The sequence below is a fragment of the Melospiza georgiana genome, chromosome 9 (genome assembly GCF_028018845.1).
Source record: "Melospiza georgiana isolate bMelGeo1 chromosome 9, bMelGeo1.pri, whole genome shotgun sequence".
Taxonomy (NCBI): domain Eukaryota; kingdom Metazoa; phylum Chordata; class Aves; order Passeriformes; family Passerellidae; genus Melospiza; species Melospiza georgiana.
In genome coordinates, this window is record NC_080438.1 from 27229432 (window position 1) to 27247798 (window position 18367).

The window sequence follows — 18367 nt, forward strand, 5'->3', positions numbered from 1 at the left end:
CCCGAGGGGCCCAAGCGCAGCCGGGGGAGCCCGGGGGCCGGAGCGAGCGGCGGGGCAGCCCTGACAGTAGCTGAGGGAATGGGCTCGGTCCTACGGCCCAGCGAGCCCCCGGGGCCTGCCGGCCGCTCCCGGCCCTGGAGAGACGGGTGGGAGTGCTGGGAGGATGCTTTGGCTCCCGGTAGCACATCGTGGAGTTACAGGAATTACATTCTTTAAGTATATGATAGTAGGAGAAAATTCAGCCCTGTGAGGGTGGGGAGCCCTGGCAGAGGATGCCCAGGGGAGCTGTGGCTGCCCCATCCCTGGAATCGGCCGTGGTGGATGGGGCTTGGAGCAACCCGGGACAGTGGAAGGTGTCCCTGCCCATGGCAGGGGTTGGATCATGAATGATCTTTAAAGTACCTTCCAACCCAAACCATTCTGTACACACACAATGAAGCAGTGTACAATCTCTGAAAATAAAATCTCTGAGTACAACCTCTGAAAATAAAAATTCTAGTGCCCAAAGCAGAGGGAAAGTTGTATGCATTCCTTAAACACACTTGGTGAGCCCTTGTACTGCACAGAAATCAGCAGATCTGGATCTCCTGGCGCTCTCCCCGACTAAATTTATTGCCTCATTGTAACAATGTATTTTCTGTGTCCAGAGAAGAGGAGGAAGGAGGAAACAGAAGATTTGTCAAGATCAGTGCTGGTATCTGCATATAAACATTTGGTTTTGGAGGCCCATGTTTTCAGGCAAACTATTTTGTATTAACAGCAACTGACTCCAGGGTTAGGAATCCAGAAGCCCCTGTCTGATGTCTCAGATACAAATCCCATTCAGCACAAAGGAAAGTTTCAATTGTAGGGGACACAAGCAGTATTTAGGTCTCTAACATGAACTTTCAGAGCTCGGTGTAGGTCTTTGAAAGAGACAAACTGATAGATCAGATTGTTGGACTGGCAGACTTTGGATTAATTTTTAGATTGTAGTATGGCACCAGTGATCTCATTTTCCTTATTTACTTTCCTGAAAAGTAATCACAGCTCCTTCTTCTTGCTCAGTCCTCTCTGGCTTTTTTTTCTCTAAGCTGGCATTCAGTGGAATGGAGATAATGTGGATATGACTCTCATCTTCACCTTCTGGATCTTAGGAAGGTCTTTTATTCGGGCTGATCTCCAGCTACAAAAGAAATTGTTATGGCTTGATCTTGGCAGGCTTGAGAAAAACTCCAGCACTTCAAATGCATTCAGTTAATATGCAGAATATTGACTCACTGCTTACTCATGTGACTAACATTTAAATGACACTTTCTCATTTTTAAAGGGTATTATAAATGATGGTTTAATCCTCGCAGCCTGATGAAGTCAGTTGGCATAATTTCCCCCTACTAATGCAAAAAAAAGTTGGTAGGAAAAAGTAAGAAATTTTTTAGATGCCATTATTGCTTTTAGAATTATTTCAAGGAAGAGCTCCTGTAAATTTGTGCTGAGTTAATTAATGAAAACTACACAAGTGATGGAGGGGCTAATTGTAATCCCATGTGGCAAAGGAAGAAGAGGTTGCTTTGCCATTAAATTACTCATGCCCTGTAGTCCAGCTGTCCTGAGAGAAGTTTGGGGGAATTTGAATTTACCACTAGGTGAGAATAACACTTGGACACAGCAGCTCAACATAACTGACGGTGAGTGGTGCTGCTCCTCAAAGCATTTTTTACAGGCTTCACTGACAGCACCTCTCTTGAGACTGCTTGAAGGACAAGATCACACATTCCAGCTTAGTGAGGGAATGGGCACATCCTTTTCTAGACATTATTCAGCCTGGGAGTCCCAGTTTGCAAATGTTTTTGTATTGTCTTGTCTAGAAAAGTTGCAGGGAGAAGCAGAGCAAACTTGTCTGAGAACAAGGAAAGGGAACAGAGAGTGATTCTCTGTGGGGCACATCTCCCTAATCTTGCATTTTGGATGGGCAAGGCACTTGCTGTTTAGTGTAGTTGCCTGTTGGGGCAAAGGATATCTTTACTGTATGAAAAAAGAGTATCTGGGATATTGCAGAACCAAGTATTTGTATAGTACTGCAAAGCATTAATTTAGATTTTCTGAATGATGTTATCTTTCCTTCCTTCCTTCCTTGTATTCCTTGTCCCACCCAGTCTCTTCCAGTTTCCTGTTTCTAGTGTATTTATAGCTTAATGTAATAGGTGGATTTTAAGCAAGTGCCTTGGGGACTAGATAGTGAAAATACCCCTGCGTTATTGAAAGTCACATTTTTATATATACATATTGATGAAATGTGTTTGGTTGCCTTTAGCAGAGAGGTTCAAAGTGTTAGTGTAGAGAAAAAATTAATAACCCTCCTCCAAGGCAGAGTTGCAATGGCAAAATAATAAAGTAGATGCACAGATGCTTTTGACTCCTCAGGTAGCTGTGCAGCCTCACTCAAAACAGATTTTAGCAACCACAGGAAGTGTGCGAGTCTGGTCACAAGCACCAGCTGACAGATTCCTGCAATACCCTTCTGGACTTGGTCTGTGGTAGGAAATTTTGCTGCCTTTTGTCCATCAAGAAAGGAGATTTGAGCTGGGGCAGCCGCCAAGGCTTTGCCTGCTGTCAGCAATGATTTGCACAGGGCAGCTTCCCGTGGTCTCAAGCTGGGACTCGTGCACACCAGTAATCATAATTACAATATTTAGCTCAAACTCAGTGCTTTTAAGATGGGTATCTAACAAGCCTTTTGGGGGATGGAGAGATACCATTAGCTCTTCAACATGTATTAATTTTTGCAACAGCTACAAACCGTCGTGGGGCTGAAAGAGAAAGAAGGTGAACAGATCTGGTGGTGTTGCTGTGCATCCTGCAGCAAGTCTGTCCCTTTTGTTATTCCAAAGGGAACAGGAGCTGAACCATGAGTGTTTTTGTGCAGCAGAAGCTGGGTACCCGCTGGCCTCCTGAATACAAAGATGAAGTTTCATACTGTGTCCCTTGAATGGAAACAGCATGACGTGAGAGTGGAAGGAGTGGAACAGTATGTTAAGGGAAACAAGACTGAAAGGAGAGAACAGCTGACTCCAGGGGCCGAGCAGATCTGCTGCTCCCTCTGCTTCACTGGGTGGGTTTGTTTTCTGCTCAGAACATCTTGGGTCTCACAGCACAGCTCCACAGCTCTGGGCTGGAAAATGAAACAACTGCAGGGAGGTTGTTCCTTCTTCCTGAAACAAGCTTTGCAGCCTGTGGGAAATGAAAGCTAAGACTGAACTTCAAAACAAGCTGGAAGTACTCAGATGCAGAAGTGCAGAGTGAAGCCATTCAATAGAGTCAGATTTGGAACAGAGCCCTGAAAAAAAACCTGCAGTTCTGACTAATCCGTTTTTAATGTGTGTGGTTGTAGGTAAAATCACTTCTTTAAAAGATCATTTCTCTCCCTGTATTGGTTACAGCTCTTTACCGTCATTTTAGATAAATGATGTGTTGACACGTGAGCTCAGTTACAGATGGACTGCAAGGACAGAAGTGTTTCTGATGCTGGAGAGGCTCTGGCTGAGCTGCTGGTGAAGGGGAGAAATGATACAAACAGGATATTCAGCGTCAAGCTGCAGCAGCACCCTGAGAGACCCACCCAGGGACAGGCACTTGAATGCTCACTCTCTCCTGCAGCCAAGTTAGCTGAGGAAACTTGACATAATAGTTGAGTGCAGAGCCCAGTTTGTGCAGGGACGAGCTCAGACAGTGACATTTTAGAAGCGAAACGATCTGAAATGGAAACTTCTTGCACAGAACAAGTCTGTGAAGCACAGGGTGGCTTTTGGGTGCTTTTGTTTTATGCTGAGTTGTCCCAGCCTCACTTGCTGGTCCCCTTGCAGGGATCCCTCAGTGCTGTCACAGAGCCAGTGAGGTTAACACACTGCTGTAGGGGACCTGTGACACTGTGAATGTCCTGGCTGTTGTGATACTAGCCCAACACTTACAGACTTTGCAGTGTTATGATCAGTAAAGCTGTGACTAGGAGCAGGAGATCACTGCAAACACACATTGACTGTGGTGGGAAACAGCACAGAGACTGTTTAGGCAGCTAGAAAACAGCACAGCAAATCCAGCTGAGATGGGATATACTCAAAGTCTCCCTCAGTCTGGCTAAGGGTGTGTGGTGTGGTGACAGAGCCTGTAGCGACACGTGGTGTGTGTGTGTGTGTATCTGATAGCAGTTGGTGTTTCCTGGTGTGCACTGGAACATGGTGCAATGTAATAGAGCAAAAGGGAACTCCTTGCTGGCTTCCTGCCCTCTGCAGATTCCTTCTGAATTAGGTGTTGACCTTTAAAGCAAGACCTGCTTCTTCAGTTTCTCATTGTTTAAATTCTGCACTGGAGCTTGAGAAACAAGTCTGTGAAGCTGAAAGATTTTTTTTTAAAGCTCCAGTTAGTGAAATACATAATAGGTTGGAAGGAGTCTGAGGGAGAGAATCACCAAATGGAAACCATTTTACAGATCTGGTGCCTTTTATTTTTTATTTTACTGCATTCCAGAGCAGTATGGGCCTGTGTGGAGCTGCCCTTAGATCAGCACCGAAAAAAAGGTTGATATTAAAGGCTGGTCCCTAGCCCTCTCCTGCTGTTAAAGGGCACCTCTGATCAAAATACCACCTTGTTTGCCCTCAGTGATTTGGATACCCAAAACTGTGCTCCTGCTGCCAGGGTTTTGTACTAGAACACTGCAGCTGCTTGGCACCAGCAGGAGTTTGGAGGTGAGAGAGGTGAAAACCATTATCCTGACTGAAAATTTGGAGGTATTTATGCAGAGGGGCTGCGATGGAAGAACCTCTTTCCCTTCTGGAATGTTTTTAACATTACCATTGCTTCGGCTGCGTTTTCACAGGATTTCTCCATTTCTCCTGCGGGCAGATTCTGACATTTCGTGCAGATTATGAAGTGCTGGCTGAAGGGCAGCTGGAACTCAGCTCTGGGTGGGAGGCAGCAGCTGCCCCGTGCCAGCCAGAGGCTCAGCACAGAGCTTCAGGACCTGCAGGTGGGACTTGCATCAAACCTGAATATTTTTGCTTCCGTCACAAGGCTTAATTTTTCAGAAGCACGAAGAGGTTCTTCAAGGCTGTAAGAGCCTAAAGCCTTGGATTTCTCCTGCCTCTTCTGCCTGCTGGCACGCACAGCCCTGCTGTCCCATTTACAAGGCATTGATGTGTCAGTGACTCATTCCCAGGCTCGCTATCTGCACCAGCAAGGTGCTCCGGGGCTGAGTGGCACCCATGTATCAGCCCTGTTACTGTACCCTGTTATCAGCTACTCCTTTCACTCCTGGGGTGCTCCCGGCCTTTGATCTGTTCCCGAACTGCAGCAACAGCTTTTCTTGTTTTTTTAATGCTTCATTACACTGTGCAGGGCCATCAGCCCTCCCCAAATGCTGCAATCTCTGCTGCCTGCACGCTGCTCTCACAAGTACATGCAGGCTTTTTCTTGAGAGCGTGAAAGAAAACTCTTATTACCCTCAGCCTTCAATCATGGTGGAAATCAGTTTGCCTCAAGATGGCAATTTCCATCACACACTACATGGCACTGTAATGATATGGTTAATTATTCCCTTGCTTCTCCCTGCTGCATTTAGCTGCTGCTTTTAAAAACTTATGGAGCAGAGGCTGTTTACTTCATCCTTACAGCACCTGGTGCTGTGGGCTCTGACCAGTCTGTAAATCCTAATGTAAGTCCCTTTTTTCTGGCCAGGCTGCATCTAGTTTAATTTGAGGCTGATTCTGTCAAAGCTGGAGAACCAAGTGGGAAGAAAGGTGCTCTGTGTGCTGAAGGACTGAAAGAGCTTTCTGTGTTTTACAGTTGATTTTTTTCTGTTTTTTTGAGAGTGGCGAATGGGCAAAGGCAGAGACGCACAATAATTCAAAATGTATTTGCTTAAAATCAGCTAAATTCATAGTAATTGTGGATGAAAGCAGTAGCTGCACCTGAGCTGGTTCTGCTGGAGATGGTTCTGCAGGTTCTGCTTATCAGATGACCTTGCTGGCTTGTAGGATTTGGGGCAGAAACTCCAGCATAACAAGCACATTCCTCAGAGATCCCTCTGAGCAGCCAGCTCCTGCTGATGTGGTTGCAGATCAGTGATCCACCAAAACTCGTTCTGTCCCTGCACTCTGGGGTGGGCCTTGGCTGTGCCGTGGGGTGGAGGATGGACAGACAGATGGACAGACAGGAGTGTTGGCTGCACTAGCTCATGCACAGGGAAGGCTGTGGCTGTGGCTGTTTGTCTGCTTGTGGGGTCCAGCCAAGTGGCCCAGCCCTGATCTGCAGCACATCCCAAACTCGAGTCCTGCCTGTGGTGTGCTGGTCCTGGGGTGATTTCAGTGATGAATCCTCTCCTTCCACTGCCCAGGCTGGGCTTGTTCTGTTTGTGCCTTGAAAAAACTCTCCTCCCCCCATGCTGTGAGCTGTGCCAAAGTGTTTGGCAAGTGAGAAGCTGTGCCTGCTGCGTGGGCAGGAGAAGGGCCAGAAAATGTGTGAGATGTGGGGAGCATGAGGCCAGGACCTGAGGTGCCATTTGTGTGCTCAGTTCAGGACTTGCCCAGCCTGTTTCACAGACTTGTGACTACTGATCCTTGACTATGTTTCTGGCCTGGCCTACAGTCACTGATTGTCAGTGTCCTGGGGCTTGTCCCAGGTTTTAATTGTCCCTATTAATGTGATGGATGTGGGAAGAAAGGTCATGCTGGAGAAAGGTGGCAGTGTTTTTGCTGCTGCCATTGTCATTGTCTGGGCTGCCATTAAAGCTGCTTATTGGCGTTTGCCCTCCTGTGAAATGTGTAGGTGAGCTATTTATAAATGTGCAGAGAGATTCCACACCTCTAGCTTGCGCTGTGATTTAAGAGTAATCCTCGCCGGGAGGGGAGAATCTGTCCAGCACTGCAAAGGAGGTTAGGGACAGAGCTGGAAATAATCCACCCCTTGTGAGCCTCAGGGTTGCCTGTGTGATGGGGGGATTTCTGGGGGCAGGTGAGGAAATGGAGAAGCAGCATGCTGTTTCCACACTAGCTCTGTGTGTGTTCCAGCGTGATCTCCCATCTCCAGGGCAGAGAGAAGCGCTTTTCCTGCTGCACAGCCCCCTCTCCTGTTCTCTGCTCTTCTACACAGCAAGTGCACTCAGCTCTCTCCTGGGCTGCATCCAACCTTAGCCTTCACTCACTTCTGCTTTTCCTTTCTGGGGCAGATTCAGCCTGGGTTTCAGGAGGGAATGGCCCTTTTCCTGGAGCAGTCCAGTCACAGGCACACAGCAGTTAGTGTCTGTACTTCTCAAAAATTCTTTTGAAAGCAGATCCAGCCATTTGCTTCCATTATTCCCCTCCTGCAAGCTGCAAATGACCTCCCCTTTTAAAGCATGCAGTTTCCTGAAGAGCAAGATTAATGTAGCAGGATTGTTAGTGCATCTGATTGTCTTTTACCTTTCCACATGAAGACTTGTGGGTGACTAATAACAGAGAAGCTTCTCAGCCTGTCCTGAGTGGGAACATGATTCTTCCTGACTCCCAGGTGCTGTTTGTGATGTTTGTGGTGTTGATAAACTTGTTTGGAAATATCTTGCATTCACCTTAAGGTTGCTGATTAATGTTATTTCCAGAAAAAAAAATTGCTTTCATACCTGTTATAAAGTTTCCCTGTTAACATCAGTTTGATGTGAAACTTTAGTAAACCCAGGAGCTGGAATTTGATGATCCTTGTGGGTCCCTTCCAACTCAGAATATTCTGTGATTTTCTGTAATTGAGAGAAATGATCCACCTTTGAGGCCTGCAGCTCAAAAAGCTCAGGTGGGATCACACAGACAGGGGTGCATCCCAACAGCTGTAGGAAGGTTAATGTGATGTGGTTGTGCTCAGGAAATGAGAATTTCTCCTTGAGAGCTCCTGGGCTGCTGGCTGGATCTGCAGGACACACTGCCCTCCCTCGGCCATGGATGGGCTGTGGATCTGGGCTGGGAACCTGCCTTTCCTGAGCATCCCTGGGATGGAAACCTGCCTTTCCTGAGCATCCCTGAGGAACCTGCCTTTCCTGAGCATCCCTGAGCTGGGAACCCGCCTTTCCTGAGCATCCCTGGGCTGGGGACCTGCCTTTCCTGAGCATCCCTGAGGAACCTGCCTTTCCTGAGCATCCCTGAGGAACCTGCCTTTCCTGAGCATCCCTGGGCTGGGGACCTGCCTTTCCTGAGCATCCCTGAGGAACCTGTCTTTCCTGAGCATCCCTGGGCTGGGAACCTGCCTTTCCTGAGCATCCCTGGGCTGGAAACCTGCCTTTCCTGAGCATCCCTGTGCTGGGAACCTGCCTTTCCTGAGCATCCCTGAGGAACCTGCCTTTCCTGAGCATCCCTGGGCCCAGGGAAGGTCACTGGAACCTGCTTTGTGCTGTGATTTATAAACTCAGTGAGAGGGGCAGACTTTGTAGGTGATTCCAACAATCCCTCCAGGAGTTTCTGGAAAGATTTATGTGAAGCTTCAGCACTGTGTGAAATCAACTGTGAGAAAAATAGCTTAGGAGTGATTTTATCATTCTGTGCAAGAAAGTGATGTAAGAAACCACAGAAATCTGCTAGGCTGATTCCTGAGCATGCAATGGGAGACTTTCATCTGGCTTCACTTGTAAATGAGAGTTTTATGTAAATGTTAGAAAATCATAATTATGACATAGACTTGTCAGAGAATTTGTACTTCCAGATGTAATGGAGATGTGGGAGCAATCTGGGAACAGAGAATTGTTTGAAAGAGACGTTTCTGACTTCACCCCTTTTGAGGTTTTGCTCACTCAGAGCCTGTCCCTGGTGCAGTGATCCAGTGTCAGGCTGAGCTCTGTGCTGGTCCATACAGGTATTCTGACAACTGGGATGTAATGGTGCCACATTTTTCCATTTCTGCTACATGTTGTTCTTCTTCCTGCCCTTGTGTGGGTTATGTTGTCCTGGCAGAGTCTGACATTAACACTGACCTCATAAACATTTTCTATTTCTCTTTTAGATTACTGAAATTTCCCATTACAGCAAGATGGAGGTGAGGGGGAGGAAAAGTCAGCTGTTTTCCAGTATGATTGTGTTCTTATGTTTTTACTCTTATCAAAAGAATTACTGTCAGCAAGAAAACTCTCTGTGCCTTAGAAGTGCATGTACTCACAGCACATTCCCTTGGAGGAGCAGGAGCTGGAAACAGGCAGTGCTTGGGTCACAGTGTCTCAGAACAGCCACTGGTGGATGGATACCTCCATATTCACATGGAGCCACAGGGCTGGTTGTAAAAAAATAAAAAATAACGAAACTGTGATCCCAAATATCTCACCTCTCTTACCTGCCTTGCTCATGGGGTCAGGTCCCCCCACAGTGCACAAATTTCTAATTCTACAGATGGGCCTGAAGTGCTTAATTTTGTTTTCTGGTAATCTTGGGGGTTTGGTAGGTGCAGAGAGACACTGGGTTAATATGGAACTAGTTACCTGGCCCACTCTTGTTGTCCTGTGTCAGCTAAACCACAGAATTAGGAGTGAACACCTGTGCTGGCTGACAGGGCTCATGTGGCACTCGCCTCCATGGTGCTGGGGTACATGGGGCAGTCAGACCAGACTGGCAGCGCCCTTGGCACGTGGGTTTGGGGAGCAGGAGAGCAGGAGCATCCATGCCCATGCCCCTGGAGTCTGTCTTTTCCTCTGGCAGCCTGCAGGTTCTCTTAAACCAGGACCTACACCTGGCACTCTCGGCCTGTGGACCACCAGAAACCAGGTTATTCCAAATCTCCCTTGGTATCTTTCTAGTGATTGACCATTTCTGGGGTCAGGCCTTTGAACCTTTTTATTTAAAATTGTAATGGAAAGGAAAAACAGCCAAAGAGGTGTGGGGAGTTCTTTTTCTTTTTCTTTTTCTTTTTCTTTTTCTTTTTCTTTTTCTTTTTCTTTTTCTTTTTCTTTTTCTTTTTCTTTTTCTTTTTATTTTTCTTTTTCTTTTTCTTTTTCTTTTTCTTTTTCTTTTTCTTTTTCTTTTTCTTTTCCTTTTTCTTTTCCTTTCCCTTTCCCTTTTTCCCCTTTTCTTTTTCTTTTTTCCTTTCCCTTTTCCTTTTCCCTTTTTCTTTTTCTTTTTTCCTTTCCCTTTTCCTTTTCCCTTTTTCTTTTTATTTTTTCCTTTCCCTTTCCCTTTTCCCCTTTTCTTTTTCTTTTTATTTTTTCCTTTTCCTTTCCCTTTTCCTTTTCCCTTTTTCTTTTTCTTTTTCTTTCTTTTCCTTTTTCCTTTTTCCTTTTTTCCTTTTCCTCTTTTCCCCTTTTCCTTTTCTTTTTCTTTTTCTTTTTATTTTTTCCTTTTCCTTTTCCTTTTCCCTTTTCCTTTTTATTTTTCTTTCTCCTTTTATCTTTTTCTCTTTTCCTTTTTCTTTCTCTTTTTTCCTTTTCCTTTTCCTTTTCCTTTTCCTTTTCCTTTTCCTTTTCCTTTTCCTTTTCCTTTTCCTTTTCCTTTCTCTTTTTCTTTTTCTTTCTCTTTTTCTCTTTTTCTCTTTTCCTTTTTCTTTTCCTTTTCTTTTTCCTTTCCTTATTTTATTTATTTATTTTATTTTACTTTATTTTACTTTATTTTACTTTATTTTACTTTATTTTACTTTATTTTACATTTTATTTTATTTTATTTTATTTTATTTTATTTTATTTTATTTTATTTTATTTTAAATCTTTTTTCCCAGTGCCACCAGGCAGGATTTGAAGCCAGCCTGGGGTTGCTGCTGTCAGCGACCCTGTAGCATCCTCCCTGCAGTGGATGGGCTTGTGCATCTCCAGCTGTGCTTGCCAGCCTGGACAAGCCCCAGGTAACCTCGGGCAAGTCCACACAATTTGATTCGCAGTTCTCACGCCTCAGCTCGACCAAACCCATTCCCTGACCTTGTGGCCGCGGGCAAGATCAAAATTCCTTAGCAGCGGTTGTTTGTTCACTCCCGTGAGTCAGCGATGGGGAGATAAGGGAAGGTGCGCTCCCGGTCGGAGCCCTTCCACCGCGGCTGCCGTGGCTGCTGCCACCAGAGGACACTCTTGGATAGCCTATGGATCCTTCCCGGCAGGAAAGCATCGCTTCCCCCTCAGGCTGGTCTCAGCTTCACCATCCTGCACTCCGCCTGCTGAGCGCTCTGTCCTTGGCACTCCTCGCCCTGGCTCTGCTCCCTCTGGAGCTGCTCCCTGCAGCCCCCGCCATCCATTTTCCCCGGGCAGTTTTATCGCCCGAGATCACCGTGTGGCAGTGTGTGCTGCTCTGCTCTGTCTCTGTCCCCAGGGGCAGGTAGCCAAGTCCCCAATTTGCTGGGAGTGTGTCCAGGAGCTGCTCGGAGCTGCAGCACTTGGGACCAAGAGACATAACCCAGACACAACCTGCCCTGAAGCTTGGAAGGACTCAGAGCAGAGATTTGGGTATGGGCCTGTTCAGGAGATTAAGTTCAGTCTGGGTTCAGACCACTCCAGTTCTCCCTGTTAAAAAAAAAAAACCCAAACTCCTATAATTCTATTCCCTGTAATAAGCATGAAGTGTAAGGTTCATTGCTTTTGAAGTTAGTGCCTTAATGGTTTGTGCAATGAGACTGACATGTCCTTACTTGCTTGAAATAAATAATAATAAAAAAGAGGTGTCAGATTGCTTTTTCAGATGGAAAGAGGCATTCCTTAAGGAGCCTGAGCAGGTGGGTATGTGAGTGCTGTGGCTCTCTTCCTTCTGAGAAAAGCAGGTTGGGTAATTTGTGTGTTAAGGGGCTCCTCTCAGGGAATGTCACCTAGGGAGGGCAGCATCCATTGCTGCTGGGAAGAGTTTTCTCTCAGCATCCCAGGAGAGCAGTTTGTCTGTGCTGGCTCCCATACAGGCAGCCTTGGGGAGAAGGGAATGGAAGAAAGCCTATGAGCCCTGTCCGGTCACTCATGGTGGCAAAAATGGATTTTGCTCCTTACAAAGGCAGGGCTTCCTTAGGTCCAAACTCAAATACACAAAACAACTCTTGAGTCTCTACAGTTAAACATGTGATTGGAACCTTGCTTGGGACCTGCCCCTGGCTGCAGCTACTCCTGGCCTTTGGAGTCACCTAGCAAAGTGATGGAGCATTATCCCTGCTCCAGGCAGCACAGAGACCTCATTCTGAGTGTAGAACTGCTTGGTCTGTAAGAAGTTTTGGGATTATTGTAATTTTGGAAAGGATGTTCCTTTTTTCCTAGGATCCCCCAAGGCATGAGATATCTCCTGATCTGCATTGTTGCCTGAAGATAAGGACAGTGTTGTCATCATCCACTGTTCTGTCTTTCACTGCTAACACACTGGTTTAGAGGAATTATAATTCTGTATCTCTGCTCATGTCACTTGGCAGAGTTACCTTGAATTGAGACTTTAGTCCACCTGGGAATCTGGTCCAGAATTGAGACTTTAGTCCACCTGGGAATCTGGTCCATCTTGTACACACAGGGCTTTGTTTATGTAGTGATGTTTCTCAAATACCTTTGCCAAGTACAAATATTGCACCAGAGTGAAAATCCATAGTTGTGATTTGGTGAGAACCAGCGTGCTGAAGAACTCCATGCCTTGTGCTTAGACCAGCAGGGATTCAAGCACCTCTGGGAAGTGTTTTTAGGCGTCAGTTTCCTTTCTCTTTGGGAGATGTTCTCTTTAGAAAGTGCCCTCAACTTGTGCTGTAGGAGAATTTCAGCTCATGAGTGCTTTTATACTTGAAGCGTTTTAAAAAAAGGAAGGTGATTTTAGAAATGAAGAGCAAAAATGGTCTGGCAGTCAAGTGATGTTTGGGGATGGATGTGGTGTAGGCAGTGTTCCCTATTCCCCAGCAGTATGTCAGGAGGAGGGAGACAGCAGTCTCTGTTAATTATGCTTATGGTGAGCAGCCAGTGCTTCAGCAGGGACTGACTGTGCTGATCATGATTGATTGGAATTCCAGAGAAGGCTCAAACACAGTGTGTCTTCTCAAAGTATGCTGAGATGATGATAACAATTCATTAAAGTTTTATATTCTTTATGGTGCTTTGTCCCTTGTGACAGTAGAAGCATTTCTGTAATCCAGAGCACGTTGGGTAATTCCTAGAACATTTCTTTCCTAAAGAGTGTTTTTACTCAGAAAGCTGTTTCAAGTCACTGGAAGTGAAACTTTCCTGCAAAGCCCCAGATTTCATGTGCATGTGGCCACCTGGAAATTGATGGAAAGAAAAGGAAGGTGCTGAAACCCCTAAGAGAAGCCCCCCTTCCTCCCTGCATCCCACATTACATCCTGAAGTGGCCAAGGTGCTTGGCAGGGCCTCCTGGCTCTCACAGAGACACTGAAGGGTCTCCATGTCTCTGAGGTTTAGGCCATGTGTTGGAAAGGCAGTTTCCTCCTGCAGTTAAAGAAGAAATGGATATTCTGACAGGAGAGTGTCTGGTCTGAGGACAAACTTCTCTGGAGAGTTTTCTTGGAGTTAGAAACCATGCTGTGGAAGACAGGCTGTTTTTAAAGTAATATTTTTTTTTCTCTGAATTGGCCTTTTGCATATATCTTTGTAAACATGTGCAATGTACAGAGAAGGAGAGGCCAGGGCCTCATGGCTGGGATCTGGGGCAGAGGAGCAGGAGGACACCAGGGATCTGCTTTCATGGAGATTTGGTAACAGATCCTGCCTTGCAGGATGATTCCCACAGTGTGGCATCAGCATCTCTGTGACAGGGCCCCAGCAGAGCAGCTCTGGCAGTAAGATGTGATTTAAATTATTTAGGGTGTTGTCATGTGATCACAACTGATTGAGTTCCTGTGGCTTCACAAGTTGCCATCTGTTATCATCCCCATTATGAATTATGCATTAGCCTAAATCAAGGCTCAAACCAGAGGAGTTCAAACAGAGTCCTCACACAGAGATACCATAAAACTGTCTTTAGGGTTTTAGTAGTGGATCCAAATCCCTGCAGCCACATGAGGGATCATGCTGGTTTGGTATCAGCTCTCTCTGCTGGTTCAGACCATCCTGGAAGACTCCCTTGTTAGTGGTTCGATTTATGCTGGGCCAGGTGTCACCTGCTCCGTTTGTGATGCAGGCTCATAAAACTGGGCAAAAGTTTTGTTTGTGTTCTGGCTGAGTGGGCAGAAATGAGAGACCGCAGTCCCACAGCAGAGCCCCAAAGATCTCAGGATTCTGTGATGGGGAGCTGCTGCTGAAGGCACAGTGGCCACATCCCAGATTGTTGGCTGGCTGGATGTGGGGCTTTGGGAAGCTGCTGGCTTTGGAGGGGCCACGAGCCCTCCTGTAAAACCTGCCAGTTTGTGCATGTGTGGGGGTGTCAAAGTGGCCATTTGCGGCAAAACACTTCAAGACCAACTCAGGCACTCATCAGAGTCCTCTGGCCTGGAGGTGTCCTGGTCTGAAAGTCCCTCCAGAGCATTCCTGCTCCTCAAGCTGGTGCCCTTTTCCTGTCAAGGAGAGGTGCCTTGGATGCTCATGGATGGGTACTTCCCTCTTAGCCCAGCATGCTGGGGCTGCTCCAAAGCTCTGGGAGCTGCTGCTGTGAAACCTTTCCCTTTGGGTTGTGTAGCTCATATGGGATCTCATTTAGGGCCTGCTGTGCTTCCAAGGGTGTGATTGACTCCCTGATGTCCCATCCTCTCCCAAGCCACATTTAGAGGCCAGGATTTCTCTGTCCAACACAAGGCAGCCCAGGGTGATGGGGCAGGCTTGGCTCTCCCTGCAGCCCTGGGGCATGCTGGATTCACCCACATCTGCTGGGCAGCAGATTGGGTCAGTGACCTTATTCTGATGCACAGGCAGGCAGTTTATTCCCATCCATTGGAGATCCCATAAAACAAACAGTTCTCTTTGTGGGAACAGGCACCAGAGATTACTGCAGCTAAATCAAGCCTTGCTTGGCGAGTGTGTGGGGTAGGGAACGCAGAAAACTCACGGCATCCCCAGAAGCCAAGTGCTTTCACACAGATTGTGTGGCTGTCCTAGGGAGGGCCACGGGGATCTGTGAGCCAAGCAGGATGGATAGGCAGGCAATGGATGTCTCCTGGCATTAGCAGGGGTTGCAATGATAATTTCTGCTTGGATTTTTGGGTCATAAATCTGTTTGTGTCTGCAAGCACGCTTTCAGTGGCTCCAGCTTTATCCTAGTGTTGGGAGCTATTTTTCTACAGCTGGAGGGTGCTTTTTCCATCAGCTGGCACCAGGGCTGACTCTGGCTCCTGGTTTCTGCCCTTGGATATCTGAGGGCAAAAGTCGTTTGGCTTCAGAGGGAGTTGCTCACACAATGTCCCTGCTAGAAATAGAACTGTGTCCCTCCCCTTTAAAGCTGGGCCAGATTCTCTGTCTGCATCTTCATGTGTAAAGCCTTTCCCCTGGGAGGGAGCCAGCCTTCTTTTTTCTCCCAAATTCACAAGTGTCCACACCTCTTGCAGTTTTACAGGGGGCTGAACAGTCTCTTCAACAGGAATTTGTAGTATTTCTTACCCTCTTTTGGAAAGAGGGTGGTGGGTAGGACAGCAATAGTTTCAGTGTCGAGGTTTTTGTGAACTGAATTGGTGATACCAGAGATCTTTTCTCACATTTTGTCCCTGTGACTTTGCAGTTTGGAGGTGAAGGGAAGAATGGTGAAGCTCTGGATGCTGAGACCATAATGTGTCAGGAAAAAATGAGTAAGAAGGCAAAGGAGAAAGAGTTGGGATTTAGTGTGGACCACCAAGATGGGAGAAAAGTGAGACAAATTTTTGGACTAAGACTTAAATTGCTCCAAACCACAGGGTGCTGTGCCTGAGGGAGACAGGGAGGGAATGGTTATGCAATTTCACCCTCAATCATGCAGAGGCAAAGTGCTGGACAAAGGGATTGCCTTAGATATATTGCAGTTGGAGCCTGGTAGAGCATTTGAGACGGGGTCTTACAAGATCTTGCCCTCCCTCCGAGGTTGTTTGGCTTGTTTTGAATAGGAACTCAGTCCTGGGGATTAGCAGAAATGACAAATGATACATGGCTCTGGCCATGCAGATTTTCTACCAATGTGACTGATGAAAGTTTTTGATTCATCCATTTCACTGAGGGCTCCTCCTGTGCATTAGCAAAGCAGCAAAGAGCATTTTAATGACAGTTTTAGGTGCGATGTTTTTCAAACATTACTGAGTACCTTGTAGTGAAGCATGGCAGAAACCAGGAGGTTTGGTCATTTTGGTGGCAAAGTGATGGAATGCTAGAGGAGGAAAAGTAGTTTTTCTATATGGCTGAAACATCTGAAAGCAAAATTCTTTATGAAGGAGGAGCCCATAAAGCTTTAGTGTGAGAGACAACAAAGTGAGCCCTTGGGTGTGTGTGACAGACTGACAGCAAGATAAGTGGAGCCAGCTATTGGGCTGGACTGGGAAAAGGGGCACAGCTCCATGGAAATCACAGAGATTTGGCAGTTTATCCCTGCTGAAGATACAGCTGGGCTAGAATTTACTGACAAGAAATTACCAAGTCAACTGGTTTGAAATCAGAGCCGAAAGCATGAGGGACGAGTTGAATAAATCTCCTTGCCCCCACATATTAGAGACTGGAGCCTGCTTATTGCAGGCAAGAGGAGAAGGAGAGAGGCTGTGCAGGAGCCTGCCAAAACCTCTGAGGTGTGGGAGCATCACTGAGCAGTGTGGGAAGACTTGGCACACTTGAAAGGAAGTGGAGAATGGCACTAAAGCCCATTCCTTGGGAGCAAGAGGGCTGGGAGGCAGCCTGGCTCACCAAATCTGCCTTCCTACCTCATCCCAGCATCACAGCCAGCCCATTCCAGGAGGTAATTGGGTGGTCAGAAGGTTACTTCTGAAAATACTTAGTTTTGTGTCTTTACTTTGTTCCTGTCTTTGTGATTTCATCCCCCGAAAACAACTATCAGGTTGTTGAAGGCTGCATTTGTTAAGCAAGGAGTAAGCAGCTGGGTTTCAAACAACTGAGCTGGTCCTTCAGGCAACTCTTTGAGAATTTTTGCACCAAAGGAAAAGGAGAGAAGAAAGGAGAAAGTGGAAGGGAGTGTTTATATTGAAATCTTTATTTAAATCCAAGAGCCTAGAGCAAAGCATCAAAACACAGAGTGCCTCATGCAAGCCAAGACAGGGAATAGAATTCCCACTTTATTCCAGATGAGAAGTAGGTCTTGTTATAAAGGGGGTTGGGTGACAAAGCTAAATGCAATTTAAATTTCTACTCCAATCTATTTTTAATTATTCATGTGTAGATTCTTTTGTAGGGTTAACAAGGAATTTGCCAGGAGCCAGGCCACAAAGGCCTGGGTCGCAGTTTTCCAGCAGACATCCTGAAAATACACTGTCACAGGCAATCAGTGTCCTTGGGGAGGTGGCCTGTTAGCAGGGTGTTTACTAATTGGGATCATTCTACAGTGGATAATTGTTTGTGACACCCACGCTGATTGGGCCCACAATATCTTCCCATCCTGCAAATGGCCCGTGACAGTTCTGATGGATTTGGAGTTTGGAGTCTGAATAAACCCAAGGAAGGAAAGGAGAAATGCTTGCACTGGAAAATACATGTAGGGGAGCAGAGCTGTGCCCTGGGTCAGCCCCAGGAATGGAGACACATGAGCACACAGGGAAAGGCCACTGGTGGGGCTCGTCACGCTCCCTATTTTTAACTATTGTGTTAATTAAGAGACTGGAGGAGGACCAGCCATGCCAAAAGAAAATGGTGAGAATTAGTTTATTTTGCACAGGGCAGGGGTGTCCTAACCAAGGGCTTTTGAACTTCAAGGGAAAACTGCAGATTTATTGAAATATTGAATGAGCTCAGATGTGGGTCAGGCCTTGCTGCCAGACAATAGCAGAAGTGATGCAGGTATGCCCAGCAAACCTGCAGCTCTCTGGGCTGGGAGCAGGCTGTGAGGGTTGAAAAAAAAAACATTTTGCAGAGGAGATACAGAGATTTTTAAAATTTTGTTTCTGGGCGCTGACCCGAAAGGTATTAGATATTTTTTGCTATTATTGACTGATACATAGATATGTGCTTTAAGGCCAGTTTGACAGTCACAGAACTGTAAGAGCATTCCTGTCCAGCCCCCTGCTCAAAACTTTGCACTTCCAATCCAAGCATTAATTGGATTTTCACGCATTTGACAGAAACGTGGTTGTTGTGTTTTGCCTGGTTTGTTTCTGCACTGCACCAAGATGAGCAGGAGAAGCAGCAGGTTTAATATTTGCAGCTCAGAGCTCAGAGCTGCAGTTGGATTCTGTAAACTCCATGCAAGTGAAAGTGCACAACATTTCCAGATTTCAGACTAGGGATGACATGCAGAGCTGGTCTCTGGCCATGGATAATGGTAAATATTCTGGGCTTTCCTGCTCCCAGAATGTCCTCAGTGGTCAGTAATTTTTCTATATGTACTTCAAA